Source organism: Hydra vulgaris, chromosome 05 (genome assembly GCF_038396675.1).
Source record: "Hydra vulgaris chromosome 05, alternate assembly HydraT2T_AEP".
Lineage (NCBI taxonomy): Eukaryota > Metazoa > Cnidaria > Hydrozoa > Anthoathecata > Hydridae > Hydra > Hydra vulgaris.
The window spans coordinates 41,085,057-41,098,924 of record NC_088924.1 but is presented as its reverse complement, the minus strand read 5'-3'; positions in this window follow the sequence as shown (position 1 = coordinate 41,098,924).

The window sequence follows — 13,868 nt, the reverse complement described above, 5'->3', positions numbered from 1 at the left end:
AATATTATATGTAAGTTAAGTTTAATATTTGTATTTTATCTTTCTATTAATGTATTTAAATACTTCTATTTTTGCCAAACAAAATAATTATTTTATATTACCATTAATAACTTTAATTAATCGTAAGTCCAAACATCAATAACAGGCATCAATAACAGATTGTAGCACAAAAAAGACTATTGGGGAGAATTTATACTAAGAATCACGAAGCAAGCAATTTCAATTAATGATTTAATATATTATATTTGTGAGTAAATAAAAGGTCTTAAATATTTTATAACTATAATGAACTTTATTATAATTTTAAAAAGTAGTTAAATACCTTCACTATAGTTATAATTTTAAAATGTTGTTAAATACCTTCATAATTTATAAAGGTATTTAATAACATTTTAAAATTATAACAATAGTGTTTCTTATACAAAAATAACCTTCTTTCTGTGAAAATTTCAAAGCGGCACCTTTAATCCATTTATCATTAGAACATTTTTTATTTAACATTGCATTTAATAATAACATTGCACACATAAAATAAAGTTTAAAATAGATTATACACTGATAGATGGCTGACACATGCATTAAATACATATATTGGTATTGCAATCACGCGGGATACCGCATTATTTCACCGCATTTAAGATTCCGCACAAAATACTACTGGATGCGCGGGATTTTTATATTTTTGATATTTTTAAACAAAGCGACAAAAAATAGTAATAGTAATAGTAATATATTTAAATAAGTCCTCGTAGATAAAATGACAAATAATTAAAAACCAAACAAACAAAATTATACAAAAATTTATGGTTTGTGAAATATAAACTTTAAGTAAAAAAAAAAGCAATTGTTGTTCATAGCAAGTAAGTTGATATCAAAATTGGGAAAAGGGAAAAAAGATTGCTTTCATTTAATTCAAGTTTACATCTATGACAAATAGTATCTAAAAAGCCAATATTTGTAGCTGCTAAAGCACGAATTAATTAATAAACGTGTAGCTCATCTTCAGTAAAAGATGTACTGTTTGCAGCTGGAGAAAAAAAATACTTGTCAATTCTATTCTTAAATGCGTTAACTGACGGAACCTTTTTGCATGCTGACGGCAAGTTATTCCAATCATTGACAATACGATTTGTAAAAAAATTGTGACGAGCATTATTATATGTGAATTCACGCATTAGGACATTGGAAGATGATCTGCGAATTGGTGGATTATGCCAATTGATACTCTCAAAACCGTTTTCTAGCTTTAACTGTTGGATTAAGTCGCCACGTCTCCTGCGAGTTTCCAAAGTAATAAAATTGAGCCGACGACACCTTTCAGCGTAAGGTAATCCTATTAAATCATGAGGTACTTGTGTTGCTTTGCGCTGAATTTTTTCGATTTCTTTGATGTCACCTTTTAAGTAAGGACACCATACCGGAATAGCGAATTCCAGGTGCGGCCTAACATACGTAGTGTATAACTTACTCCAAACTTCCATATCTCTTGATCTAAATGTCTTTTTTAATAGGCCAAGTATCATACTCGCTTTACGTGTTGCAACCTGTATGTGTTGATTCCATTTTAGATCATTAAATATGAAGATACCCAGGTCCCTCTCAATATCCGTTGCCTCAAGAGTAAGTGATGCATTTCCATCATTCATTACATATTCATGTTTACTATTTCCATAACCAAGGTGCATAACTTTACATTTTTGAACATTTAACTCCATCAGCCATTCCTTTTACCATTCTGTGACAATGTTTAAATCATTTTGTAGGATCAGGCAATCAGCATCGTGAAACTTAGGTCTTATTTCTTGTAACAGTTTAGTATTGTCTGCATAGATTTTATGAACTGATTTTAACTTATCCGTTAAGTCATTTACATAAATGATAAATAATGTTGGACCAAGTACAGACCCTTGAGGAACTCCGCTTAGAACATCGGTCCAGTCGCTAGAGTGTTCACCTAAAACAGTTCGCTGTTTTCTACTAATCAAAAATGACTCAATCCATTTTAGAACATTGCCATTAATCCCATATGCTTTCAATTTATGAAGTAGTCTACGGTGAGAAACTTTATCAAACGCTTTCGCGAAGTCCAAAAATGCAATATCGACAAAATTTCTTTTACTTAACGCTTTCGTGATGTAGTCGACACTCTCCAATAAGTTAGATGTGCATCCTTTTTTGGACATAAATCCATGTTGATTATGTGAGATGCTGCTCGTTTTTTCAAGATATTTAGTTATCTGTTCCCTGATAATCTTTTCCATTACTTTGCATGGAGCTGATGTCATAGACACTGGTCTGTAATTAGCGGCATCAAGACGATTACCTTTTTTAAACAACGGTGTGATGTGTGACTGTTTCCAAGCTGTAGGTGTTGAGCCTTCGGACAGTGCTTTATTGTAAAGTAAAGTAAGAGGGTAAGTCATTTGAGCTGCGCATTCTTTAAGTACCTTTGGACTAATGTTATCAGCACCAATAGATTTATTTGGGTTCAAACCTTTCAAATAAGCTAGCGTCGCTTCAAAGTTAATAGTTATATCGCCTAAGTCTTCTTGATAATGCCTTCTCTCAAAAATAGGTAACTAACTACTTTTACTATCATCTACAAAAACTGATTTGAAGTGCTCGTTAAGTCTGTTTGCGATATGTATTCCCTCTGTTGACGTTTCACCTTTTGCATTAGATATAGCACTAATAGATACATGAACATTCTGTTGCGTCTTAGCATAAACGTACACCCTTTTAGGAAAAAAGATCAAATTTATTTAATGTAAATGTGAAACAATTCCATTGTAATATTGCTGAAAATAAACAACACAATAAAATTTTTACTGAAAACCATCTATACTTTTTATTGTAAGGCGTTTTCCCCTAATCTAGAACTAAAAGTTTCTTAACAAAATAAAGAAGTTATCGGCGAACTCTAAATATAAAAAGTTACTTAGTAAAAAGGAATAACTAGTACTAATAGTTTCTTTAGATTTTAGGGTATCTAGCACTAGTTTCATATAAACGAGTTGCCTGGGCGAAGGAAGCGTTATTGAATTATCAGCCCATGGGCTCCAAATTCTTTAATTAGCCTCTGTTTATTAGAAACTCTTTTAATTAATTTTAATATTTTTCCTATGCTATAGATCAGCTCCGTAGCAACGAAACTTTTATTAGGGAGGAAATACTACTGGAGAAAGTTCAACCTCTTGAGAGTTAATTATCGTATAATCGTTTTCTCGGCGTTAATTTTTGGCCAAAAAATTCCCGATTGCTAGCTTTTGCATTTGCGCGTGTTTTTAGAATTAAAATTTATAGTAAATGGAAACCATGTAAAAACAACTACAAAATTTTAATTGACCAATCGATATCAAAAGTTTACTGTTAGTGGTTACCATCAGGACTAATGTTTTTGCATTAAACTTGATTAATAAGAAAACAAACATATGATTCATTAGATTAGATTAAAATTTATTAGAACAGTGATACACGCTCTAAAGGACACGCAGGTCCATAAAATATTAAGGACTCTGACAACGTGCCCTACCATCATATAAAACATGTGTTAGATTATTACTAAAAGTATATCTATTATATTTAATACATAATATCACAGTTATAAAACAAAAACTAGTTAGCCGGAGCAGTATTTTTCGAAGTTGATGGAGTTAATTTTAATTTTAAAGCTCTTTTTTTTTTGTGGCATTAACGACGTCAGACGGCAAGTTATTCCAAGTATTAACAACCCTGAGTGAGAAAGAATATTTACGGGCATCGAGTTTACACTTTAGTTTGCGTAATTTGAATTTGTGACCTCGATTGTAAATATTGTTGTTAAATAAAAACAAACTTGATATAATTAGATAAACTAAATTATTCAGAATGTCAAGTAGTTCTAAAGCAAGCATTTTAAGTCGATTTGGATATGAAAAGTTATTTAAGTTAGCAATTCTCTTAGTAAAACATCTTTGCAATCTTTTCTCTGCTTTGATAAATTCGATGCGGTTTGACAACCAAATCGGAGAGCAATATTTTAAAATTGGTCTTATGTAGGTAGTGTAGGCTTTTACACGTGGATTACGACTTTTAAAACACTTGAGGATTAAATATCGTCGAATGTTTGATCCACGAAAGATATTTGCAATACGATTATTGTAATTTAAATAAGAGTCCATGGCCACACCAAGATCTTTTGGATTTGTATAACCAGGTTAAATTATAATCTCCTAATTGATATAGTATTGATCATATTAGGTATAAATGCCTAATCCATTTTTTTTATTTTATATTGGGAATATACACTCAAGTTGATAATGTAATATCAAATTGATATTTTCAGAAAAGTAATTACAAAAAATAGACACAGTTTTATGATTATATTCCTGAATAAAAAAAGATTTTAAAAAAACTAAAATGTATCATGTTAAATATATTTTCAACATAAAATTTGATGAAAAAAAAGCAGTATTGAACCGTAATATGAGACAATTCTATAAAATATTCAAAACATAATTAATGTGGTTTACCATAAAATAATTTTATTTTGTTAAACGATTTTTTTTGCAGAATATTTAATAAAATAGTTCCAATAGCGAATTTTAGTTACATGCTTAATACATCTGCATCAACGCATCCACCTTTACTTTTAGCAGTAACTACACCGTTAAGAGAAGAATGTCCTCGTTACTGCCAGGTACCATCAAGAGAAACTAGTATTAATGGAACACCAGTAGGGAATATCTCAACAGAGTTTTCTTTAACTTCATTTGCAGTAATCTTCGAGAATCTTTAGCAGCATAATCATAGGCAACTTGAATCAATTTATGATTGCGTTGAAAATCATTAACACTCACGCAACTAGTATTTGCTATATAAGCAAAATCACTCATTGGTTCATGCCCTTGACCAATCTCACGAAACCTTGACCAACCTTATGAAAAGCAACAAATGTTCTTAAGTTATTATCAAATGCACTCCTATCTTTATTTTGTGTGTTTTTGTCCATGGTGTTACTTTTAAAAGTGCAATATTCAAATGAAGAAGATGTGCATTTGATTTTCAAACTATAAAATAAATCCAATTTCGTGAAATAATTTTTTATAGTTAGTCCACTTTGACAATCTGGACAGCTACCAACTTGCAAAACTTCTTTGAGAATAGGGAAATACATAATCATATTAAAATCATTTGAACACTGTTTCACATTTAATTTAATTTTGCAAAGCCTCCTATCATTACATAATTAATTTTGTAAAGTTGTTTCTACTATTTTCGTTATCACTTGCTTTGAAGAACTTGTTCCCGGCAGTGGTGGATCGTGGTTTTTTGGGGCCCTAGGCTAATCGAATTTTTGGGGAACCTACCCTAGAGCCCCAGAAGCCAAATATTCTAAATATCTGAAAAAGTGCTGAGATTCTTTTTTATTGGAGGCGTCTTTTCTCTTTGGGGCTCTAGGCTTCAGCCTACTCAGCATAATTGGAGATCCGCTTCTGGTTACCAGAGAATGTTTTCTTCACCTTTTTCGTATGATTTTTTTTATTTCCCAATACATTTTATATTAACTAAAATAATATAAATAAACAATTAAAAATCCGTATACAATTTCATTAATAATAATACATTAACACATAAAGTTCTATCACTTATTTATTGCTTATATACAGGGCCGTACCGACGGAGGTGTGTGCACCCTCCTCCGTCTGTTTCTGTCGGTAAATTGGTAGATTTGGGACTTTTGGTTAAAACTACAATTTGGCTTCCGAAAAAAAAAAAAAAACCTTCGTCAGTAAAATTTGTTTTTTTCAGGTGCACCCTCCCTGCACACGTCTTTGTCGTTTGGTAGGACCCTGCCTATATAACACAAGTAAATGTAGTTTGCTTATTTTATTGCAATCTACTATATAGAACAAACTTGGTTATCATACTGGAATTCAAGTCTTTAAATAAAATGTTTTGTATACAAAAATAAGTCCAAAACAAGAGAGAAAAGTGTGTTGTTAGGGGCCGTTGCTATGCTAAATATATTTGACCACCTAACTTAAAACTTAAATTAAACCTTTTTTGTTCAATACACTTAAAAATCAATTTTAGAAATAAATTTAGTGGTAAAAAATTGTTCTAAAACAATCAAAAATGAAAATTTTAAATTTTTTAAAAACATTCACTTTATTTCGTGGTAAACCACCTTAAATGTAAGCAATCTAATTAGTAAATAAAAAAGACAAATTCTTCTTGGAATGTATTGCTGTTGAAATTTTTTCAAATTGGATTGTAGTTAGAGTTACGTTTAACTTTGTTGCAGGGAAGTCAAGTATGGCCTGCCAATACCTAAAAAGCAAAATTGAAAATTTTCTTGTTCCCAACCAATTTTAACGAATTTAAAAAATCAATGTATAACGCATATAACAATGTATAAACATAAAAACAATATATGATAATAACTCTATGAAATAATAATGATAAAAAGATAGCTATGAAATACTCTATCATAGAGTATTTCATAGTCTTTTTTATTATTATTTCATAAAGTAATTCATAGTTCTTGTGTTTCTCAAATGATTGTTCTTTGTTCTTTTTTTATGCTATCTATCTAAATAGACTACTTCTAATCAGTAGCGGATCCATGTCATTGTCCTAGGGGGAGTAGAGCGACTAAAAGAAAAAACAAAGTGCCCCGTTTTCTCAAATAAAAACACTAATTCATTTCATTATTTAAAATGTTTATAAGTTAGTTTTCTAATAAGTATATTGAATGTGTGTGTGTAAATAACTTTTAAAAATCTAAATTTGCAACAAAATTTTTTATATTTTCCTTTTTTTTTTAATTTTATCAATATTATTTTGATAAAACTTTAAAAAAAAAACAACCTCTACCCCTTTGTATTTGCCAATGCTTCTGATTTCCACTTAAAATCTTCTGTTTTTTTTTTAAAATTTGCCTAATAGGGTTCGTGGAGTGTGTGGGACAACATTCTAAATAGAGTTAAAATTGTCTACTCAAGTATATATTCTCCGTAATGTATTTAGCTGACGGAGTAATAAATCATGATACCGATTCGCGCATAAACATAACATTTAGTTAATATTTGATTTTAATTTAACTCTAATATAAAGAATTTTGCAAAGAATATTTCTATTGTTGAGATATTTTAAGTTAAGTTCATCAAAAATAATAGCACATTTTGCTACTTTATTGGAGAACAAGGCATATTTTTCTTTATGCTAAGGAATAGAATTTCATAGTTTTTAGTAAATTTTTATGTAAAGAAAAATAAGTTAAGTATTTATTAGCAAAAATGTTTTAAGATATCTTTTATATAAATAGATTTATACAAGATATTTTTAGACATTAATGCGACAAAACGGCCCTGTCTAAAGTTTAAATAAACGTTTAAAATGAATTTTGGATTAAAAATATTATGATGTTTAAATATGATTCAGTATTATAAAATTTTTATATGTTCAACTAAGATAATAAACTATATATTTTTTAACAAACCTAACTTTTTTATTTACTTTTAATCTTTACAACGATATTTGTAAACAATAAAGTTAATGTAAGTAATTGAATTCAAAATTCGAACGTCAAAATTTTCAATGAATACATAGTTCGAATAAAAATGTTAATCTGGTATAATAAAGCGACAAATAAAAGTCGCCTTATTATATAAATAGTGTTTGTAAAACGGTAAGGCGACCTTTATTACAAAATGTTCATTATGTTACAAAATTTTCAATTTAACAAGTTAAAAACATAATATTTTATTACTGAAGCTTATATTTAATAAATATAATTGTCGCTTATATATTAAAAAAAAAAATAAAAACTGTAGCCTTAGAACTACGAAATATACACTGTCGCCCTATCATCACATCTAGTGTTATATATATATACATATATAATTCTGATTTTTTACTCAGTAAATTTTCTTGATCTAAATGAGTAATAATTTCAAATTTTTCTTGTAAACATAGTATACATTTTTTGGAAATGTTGTTGTTGGCAGGCGCAGTTTTTAGGATAGACCAGTTTAATTTAAAATTAATATTTTTTTCTTTTAGTTGCCAAATATATTTAGACAGCACAGTCTCTTTTGAGTATTTTTTATGTTTAAAAGATTGTTTGTGATTGGCATAACGTTTTTTCCATTTGCCCTCGGTTAAGCCAATATAATGTTTATCAGGGTTGCTTTGCGAGGAAACAATGCATTTGTAAATAATATTTTTTGATAAGCATTTGCCATTCATAGGGCAGTCAAGTTTTTGCTTGCAGTTACAATTTTCACTATTTTTTTCTTTGAGAAACTCATTTTTATTAATCAATCCTTTTGATATATGTGGAAAAAAATCTACACTGAAATTACAGACGACACTATTCGTCTAACTAAACATTGCAGAAAAACTTTACTCTATTTTAATAATGAGACGTGGAAAAAAAAAACCACGCACGAATACTTCGATGTAACAATGGGAAGTTACGACAGAGCAGAAATTTGCAAATTTGTAGGCTTATATATTTTAAATTCTCTAGCTAAAATAGTTCATTTTAATCAATTAGGCTTGTACCGCGATGATGGCCTAATAATAATGCAAAAAAAATCAGGGCCTCAACTTGATAAAGTCAGAAAAAAAATTATAGAAATTTTTAAAAACATTGGCTTTCAAATTGAGATTAATTAATTGAAAAATTATGAAATTTTTTGATGTCACATTTAACCTCTCAGAAAATTCTTATAGGCCTTATAAAAAACCTAATGATGAATTATCGTATATTAATACAAATTCGAATCATCTCCCTCAAATCTTAAAACAAATTCCAATTTTAATTAACAATAGACTTAATCAAAACTCCTCTAATGAAAATATTTTTAACTCTTTCAAACGCATGTATGAAGATGCTTTTAAAAAAAGCGGATTTAAAAATTTTTAGCTTAAATTTCAAACAAAAGTTGCAAAAAAGCGAAATAGAAATAGGAATATAATTTGGTTCAACCCACCGTACAGCAAAAATGTTTCAACAAACATTGGAAAAGCGTTTTTAAAATTATTTGACAAACATTTCCCTCCCTCTAATAAATTGCACAAAATATTTAATAGAAACACTATTAAAGTAAGCTATTAAAGTATAGCTGTACAAAAAATATTGAAAGAATTATAAAAGGCCATAATTTTGCATTGATTAATAAAAATGAATTTCTCAAAGAAAAAAATACTGAAAATTGTAACTGCAAGCAAAAACTTGACTGCCCTATGAATGCCAAATGCTTATCAAAAAATATTATTTACAAATGCATTGTTTCCTCGCAAAACAACCCTGATAAACATTATATTGGCTTAACCGAGGGCAAATTGAAAAAACGTTATGCCAATCACAAACAATCTTTCGAACATAAAAATTACTCAAAAGAGACTGTGCTGTCTAAATATATTTGGCAACTAAAAGAAAAAAATATTAATTTTAAATTAACTGGTCTATCCTAAAAACTGCGCCTGCCTATAACAACATTTCCAAAAAATGTATACTATGTTTACAAGAAAAATTGGAAATTATTACTTATTTAGATCAAGAAAACTTACTGAATAAAAAATCAGAATTAATTTCTAAATGCAAACATGAAAATAAGTTCTTTTTAAAAAATTATAAAAACAAATGACCAGTCCGAATTTATCCTAATTCTAAAGAATTCTTTTCATGATTTTTTAATTATCTAATGTAGTTGATGCACTTTCCTGGTTGCAAAATACTACAGTTATTACATAATTAATTATAACATATTCTAACTTTCTGTGAAATAATTATTCTATAATTTGAAATTTTTTTTATGTTTAGACATTCTTCCTGATGAACCTACTGATGGTGAAACACAGTGTTGAAGTAATCGAAAATTAGATAAGTGTTTTTACTAATTTATATATATATATATATATTTTTAAATATATTTATATATATATATATATATATATATATTTTTTTTTTTATATATATATATATATATATATATATATATATATATATATATACATACAGTTATGGCCATTGAAATCCGACCACCAGTATCATTTTACTTAAAACTAGTTTAATGTAGTAATAAACAATTGTATTATAGCAATAAAAGAATAGCAGCAACAATTAATGATTATAATGTAACATATCGTACATATTCAATGTTTTTAATATTTAGTGGCACCACCATGTGCTTTTAAGACTGCATTAATGCGATCTGGCATTGAATCCACGAGAGCCTGACAATATTCTGGCGTTATTTCAGTAATCCAAGCTTGACGAATTTTGTGCGCTTGATCGTCCAGTGATGTAGGATTAGTTCTGAATACTGCTGACTTTAACTTGACCCAGCAATTTTCGATTGGGTTCAAGTCTGGGGATGATCCCGGCCAAGGACCCAAAACCTGAACGTTGTGATCCTCTAACCAAGATTTTACAAGACGAGATTGGTGACTCGGTGCACCATCATGCTGGAATATTTTGCAACGACGAATTTCGATCAAATTTGGAACCTTTTCTTGAAGGATTTTTAGATATTTTTGGGAGTTAACAGTCTGTCCCTTCTGCATTAAATAAATACCACATCGACCAGATGAAGCTATTGCGCCCCACACCATAATTGAAGGACATTGCTTGACAGCTGGTACGGTATACCTTGCATTAAAACGCTGATTAGGTGGGCGACGAACTAATGACTTATGCGGAGTGAATTGCTTTATTTGTGTCTCGTCGCTAAACATTACCTGGCGCCATTTGGTTATTGACCAGTGTCTGTGAGCTCTACAAAATGCGATCCTATCACGGATGTTCTTTAAAGACAGTCGCGGTTTGAGGGCTGGACGACGAGAACGTAGACCTGCATCTTTCAATAAACGTCTTCTAATTGTTCGAGTGCTGACTGTAACGTCATTAGGTAGATCTGCTCTGATTTGTGTGCTGGATATTGTTGGATCTCTCACAGCAGCCCTGCGTATCATATTGTCTGTTTGTTTGCTAGTAATTCTAGCTTTACCAAAACGTTTTCTGGGCGCAGTGGATCCCGTGTCTTTGATTAGTTGTATAATATCATGAACAGTAGATTTTGGCATTCGCAATTTTGCTGATATCTGACGCTCACTTGCACCATCCTCCCATAAAAGTTTAATATTAGCACGAAGACCTTCCATCGTAGTCATAATTAGATTGTGACAGTTAAATGATAATCCATACCCTACAATGAGATATATAGCTTAATAAATTTTACAGTGCAATAAAATAAATGCTAATGTGATTGGCTAAAAGCTAATTAATTAATCATTGATGTCAGGGAAGAAAATAAATTGATTATTCGCATGCATAGACTGTTTTTCTTTATATTCAGCAGTGGTCGGATTTCAATGGCCATAACTGTATATAAATATATAATATTAATATATATACACATATATATATATATATATATATATATATATATATATATATATATATATATATATATATATATATATATATATATATATTAATATAATATTTAATATTAACTAAACAAAATAGTTGTTGTTTTAAATGTATTAGAAGACAAATAATGTAATTAAATTTCCAAGTATATTAAAAATATTGCATTTCATGTAATTTATTATTGCTTTTTGTGTGTGTTTAGTATTCAGAAATATATGGAAGATGGCAATTATGATACTAATGAGTATTCTGACAAGGATTATCAGCAACTCCTTAAACAGAAACAACCCCAATGCCAAATTTTTAAAAGGGAAGATTCTGCAAAATGAGCAACAGTCGTTTGAATAAGAAATCTCATAAACCTGCTCCTAAAGCACCTCCATTTCCTGTGTCTAGTCAATGCTCTTTAACACCTCTGTCTCCAGTAGTCAATGAGGAAGCCATAACAGAATCAACTTCACAGCCACTCCCTGTAGCAATTGAACGAGGTTTTGTGTTATCAATACCACATATAGCTGGTCAACGGTCTGCAACACCTACAACTGTGGCTTGTTAACAATCTGCAACACCTGCAACCGTGGCTAGTATATTTACTCTTCTAGTTGAACTGAAAAGCCAAATAAATAATCTTCAGAAGCAGACCAACTACAACACTACTATGTTGCAGACTTTGTCGCAAGGTGGGATACATGAAGATGGAAACAATTTTGAAGTACTTGGTCTTCTTGTGTGTGACCTGAAACAGCTGCAGCAGCTTGAAGATAATATAACTAGAGACAATCTTGTATTTAAAAAACCTGTAAGTACTTTACTTTATATTAAATTTCTCTAAATAATTTGATGTAATGACAACATCTTTTGTATCAAAAGCATGCAAGATTTTTTGAACTAAGCAATAATTCACAACTTATAGTGGAATTTACTCTTAGTTTTAATTTTTCTTCATTTTCAGGCCCGTCCCATAGAGAGGGGTTTGTTGTTTTCTAATCAAAAAGGCCGTTTTTTTCAAAAAATGACCCCCTCTCCTAAAAAATATCATGGTAAGAGTCTGATCTTAATTACAGTTTTTATTGATTTTTATGGTATTGCCAAAATGAAAATGAAATAATCAATCAATTTAATCATTTTAATTATATTTCGACGGTTTTATGTTTAGATGCATGGTGTTGCTTTAAAGGGTGGTCAGGATCTGAAGGAAGCCATCAAAAGGATGGTTTCCTCTCTAATGGAAAATGATGTAGTAAAATATTTTAATTGCTCCGGACTTGGTGAAAATGAAAAGAAACTCTTTCGTGACTTGAAATTTCGAAAAGTTTTGAAAAGTAAGCGAAACTTGATTATTTTAAAATATCCTTCACTTATAATTTAGCACATTACTTTCAGAAACAGTTGTTCAATCCATAAAAACTACTTATTCTATTTGACAAAGAGATTTTAATTACTAGAATTATATAGTGTATAAAAATATTTTATTTAGTAATATTTAATTTTACTATTATAACGTGAACAAAGTCTGAACATAACTGTATTATTTTATGATGAACTTTTGCAGGAGCATTACGAAGAAATCCCTCAACGAAAGGTGCATCAGAGAGTGATGTGCAGAAAGGTGTGGTACCATATTTAGCACAATAATGTTTATTTATATTGGTTAAACAATGTATTGTATTAAAGGTTACTCCCAGGTTAAGTATGTCAAGCTACTGGAGCAGATGGAGAAGGATCCGTGCAGAGGTTGCAGTTATTACTGACGAGTGCTTTAGTAAAAAAAATATACATGAACTATGTGAGGATGTGGAAACAGTTGATAGTGTTTCTGACTCAGCTTTTTTATTTCAACCAGATCAGTTACAATTAAGTACAGATACCGCATATGACTTGATACTGAATCCGATAGTTGTTGAGAGTTTTGAAGATTGTAATTCTGATACAAGTGAAGATAAATTTGAAAATAGATATTCAGATGAATCTTTTTATAATAACAAATGTAAAATTAGCAAAGAAACTGAAGAGTTAATTTCTGATTTGGCTTGTTGGTCTACTAAACATAGCATTACACAATCAGCGTTAAATGAGTTGCTAAATCTTTTACAAAAAACTTTTCCTGATCTACCAAAATGTGCTAAAACAGTCCTTCAGACATCAAAGTTTCCACATTTGGTTATTGATAATTCATACTGCTACATAGGAATAAAAAATGGAATATTGTCAGGTGGACACATTAAGCAATTAGTAGATCAAACTATATCTATTCAAATCAATGTAGATGGATTGCCACTATTTAAAAGCTCAATGATGCAGTTGTGGCCGATTCTAGGATTAATAGAAATATTTAATGGTATTCTTCAGTGTAATAAAGAACCATTCTTGATTGCACTATATTGTAATAATAGTAAACCAAAGGATGTAGGTGCATTCCTTAAGGACTTGGTTGACGAAGTTA